We start from the raw sequence: 3794 nt of genomic DNA, 5'->3' as shown, positions 1-3794 counted from the left end.
TGGCCTCGGCCCATCGATCCAGCCTGTCCAGGTCCCTCTGCAGAGCCTTCCTACCCTCGAGCAGATCAACACTCCCGCCCTACTTGGTGTCGTCTGCATTTACTGTATTTAAGTAAACAAGTTCAGTTTACTTAAATGCTGCTGTTACATCAGGGAAAAGGAGCACATGCCTATGAATGTGGCCCATTTAATATTCCCTTATGGAAATGATTTCCCAGTTGATGAAACCAAAACCAGAGTGCTACAGAAAAGTAACAGATTTGCTGAAAAGTATCTCTGGACTCTACAGATGGAACAAGAAGTAAAAACTTTGCTATAGACTTTCTAAATATCCTAAAGAGTTTAATCTCTCTGCTATGGAATTTCAGGGAATTAGACAAGCAGAAGGGATGTCAGGCCCCATCCAGTTCAAAAGGATGCTGCAGAACCTTAAACCCTTTTTGTTTTCATCCTATTAACTTCTGGAAGTATTTTTCCACCAGACCTTTTTTTTCTCCTTCTTCTTCCAGTCTTTTGTTTGGTTTCGCTTTTTCTAAGTTGGCATGCAAACCACAAGCAATCATGAAGGGTTAGTGATTTTAAAAGAGAAAAAAATACTTAATTGCAATTGATGCTTCTTACAGTTATACAAAGTTGTCCAGTGGCAAACAATGCTACTGCAAAAAATTACTAAGACTTTACAGTGTACACTTACTACATTTGATTTATCTTAACAAAAAAGCCCCAAAGGCTAAAAACCACAATTGGCTTCTAAGAAACTTCGTATCATCTTCAAGAAGAACCACTGCTATGAAAACAAGCTCAGTCGTGAAGCACAGAGTCATCAGTGGAACATTCATTTACCCATCCTTTGTTCTCTGCTCACAGTGATCCGTACTTCCTAAGGCTATCTGTACGCCTCCATCAATCTCCATGTCACATCTAGCCATGCAAAAAAATAAAGAGCAGGACCTAGCAAGACTGTATTGCAAATCAGTTGCTTTTTAAAAGTCATGGAGTCTAGTGTATCTGGTTGAGATAAATGGATAAAATGTACAGCCTGTACTCTTATCACTTCTGACTCAACAGTGGAGGGAAAACAGGGGCAAGAGTTGCCATATTTAAAAGAGAATAGTATTTTCACTGGTAACAATAAGGAAAGCAGTAACAGAAAATGAATCTGAAAGACATTTGAGGAAATATGTCATTACTCTTCTTGGCCAAATCAGAGACCTGTCTAAACACTAGGAGTACAATCCTTCATCATTAACTTCATTTTACCACGAGGTTGTTATTTGCAGGGGCAGACTGCCCAAGAAGATGGTGCTCATTACCATCCTGGGACAGCCTAACCACACTAAAGGCAGTGGGCCAGTGGAAACTAGTGAAGATGTTAAAAAACAAACTGAAATTGGACACAGCATTAAACAAGAACTTTTCCCAGCGTGGTAACCAGGTCTGTTTTAGCACTACTTTATTACTGGGTTTTTTTTCCTGACCTACTTAAAAATCCCTGTTAAATTAATAGCTAGGAATGGCTAAATTTGAGGAACAGCTATTAACTAGAATGGACTTAGGCATTGACTTCGGCATTTCCCAGTTCTCAGCCAGTGGTTGCCAGTATTTGGGGAATAGGGGGGTGGGGGGGAAGCTGTAAATCTGAGTCAATTCCTATTTTATGAAAAAGAGCACACACCACCTCTCCACATTCCTCTGACATACAGTACACACTTTCCCAAGCTGGACCTCATTTATGCACAGATGGAAATCTCACTCCTTTTATTTTGCAAAGCAGATGAGATGTTTCAGACCTGGTCAAGCTGCTGGTGTCTGGACGCTTCCCTGACTTGTCTATGGAATCACGATTTCACGTGCTTAAAGCCTCTGGAGTTTGAACAGGGGCTAAACAACATGAGTTTGCATTGGGCTTTCCAGGCATAGTTTTGCACACAGAATCTCTCACTAGAAATATTTTCAGAAACTCAGGAGCTGCTGCCCCTGTGCCTAATGTTTACCACACTTCCCAAGAGCTCCAACAACCGGGAAACACAAGACCTCAAGTCTTCCAAGGAAAACCAAACGTATGTATGCATATACATACACAGATTTCTCTACACATTAAACGCATGAATTCTGCAAGCAACCTGCAATGATTGTAAACAGAAATGTAGAAAAAAAAAGGTCCTGACCCACTACCCAACATACAAAATGACAACAAAGCATCATTAACACAGAACCACTGGCTGCTAGGCCCCACTCAAAAACACTCTTGACAAATCTTCCCAAAAAAGTTTTCAAACAAAAAAGCGCACTGCTATCATAACACACTGTACATCGATCACCCAATGGAATATGTATTTAGATAAATTCAGGGTGTCAGCTAGCCCTTTCATCTTTAACTTCTGTGAGACTGCAATTCTTTGAGAATTGAGTCAAAAGTTTCTGGGTTAAGTAACAGAGGACAGACCAACTCAGGTGGCACTGTGGTAGGCATCTGACAAAGACCACCTGACCAGAATAGGAAGTAGCTGAAAGTTTAGATAGCAGGAAAAAGCCTCTTGATAGCAAACCCTGGCAGACTTCATCTCAGCCACTCTGGCATCTGCTGGAAGGGCAGTAGGTTTGTGCACAAGCAATCCAGGAGACTTATGGAGAACATCAAGGCCAATTGCTTGACACAGGTGGTCCATGAGCCAACTAAGGGAGATGCTCTGCTGGATCTGTTACTCAAAAGACCCAAACAAAACTTGAAGACAGAAAAGTGAAGGCAGCCTTTCTTCCAGAGACTGTGAAGTATAAGGTCCTCGACTGCCCATGCAGTCAAACTTTGTCCAGAGCTGTACCAACAAAAGCAGAGCCAGCAGGTCAAGAGAAGGGATCCTTCTCCCATTTGGCACTTTAAAGACACCTGCATCCAGTTTTGGCTCCCCAGTATAATGACAATATTGACATATCTGAGAGCATCCATCTGAGTACAGAGGGCCACCAAGATGGATCAGGGGACTGAAGCACAGGACGCACAAAGAGACTAAGACCTGGGTTTATTCAACCTGGAGAAGGTGAAGGGGGATTTATTGCTGCCTATGACTACCTAATGCAAGCATGAAGTGAAGATGGAGCTAGACCCTTCTCAGAGGTGCAGAAGGATAAAATGAGCATAGGCTACAACAGGAAATTCCAGTTAAATGTACAGAAAAATATTTTCATCTAGAGGGTGGTCAAATATTGGGAGACAAGCCTAAGGAGGTTATGTGATCTCTGACCCCAGAGACAACTGAAACTCACCTGGGCAAGCTGATCTCCCATCTGATCTAATTGGCCCTAACTGTATGAGGACAGGGATGAACCAGAGACCTCCAGGTGGCCCTTCCTAACTATTCTATGAATCCATGATCCAAGTCCAACAGCAGAATTACAACCCTGTACTTCAGGATAGCAGAAGTTCAGCTGAGAAATGGGTTTAGAGAAGCCAAAGCCTAGCTAGAGGAAACTAATGAAGGACACCACCTAGTCTTGTTTTTCTATTGTATTTATTCTACTACAATGATGTTCTCTATCATCGTTCTCTGCCACATGCAGCTATGTATGACACAAGGTGACCATCATCTACATTTAGATGTAGGTGTACAGCAACTGTGTGTGTATCTGAGTGGAGCTCAGTATATATATAAGTTTAAAGGATAATCCCCTTTGAGGATTATTTAGCCTGGAGAAAAGGAGGCTGAGGGGAGACCTCATCGCTCTCTACAACTACCTGAAAGGAGGTTGTAGCGAGGTGGGTGTTGGTCTCTTCTCCCAAGTAACTGGCAAAAGGA

The sequence above is a fragment of the Pygoscelis adeliae genome, unplaced genomic scaffold (genome assembly GCF_000699105.1).
Source record: "Pygoscelis adeliae isolate BGI_AS28 unplaced genomic scaffold, ASM69910v1 Scaffold72, whole genome shotgun sequence".
Taxonomy (NCBI): domain Eukaryota; kingdom Metazoa; phylum Chordata; class Aves; order Sphenisciformes; family Spheniscidae; genus Pygoscelis; species Pygoscelis adeliae.
The sequence above is the reverse complement of the archived record's forward strand: the minus strand, read 5'-3'. Positions refer to the sequence as shown.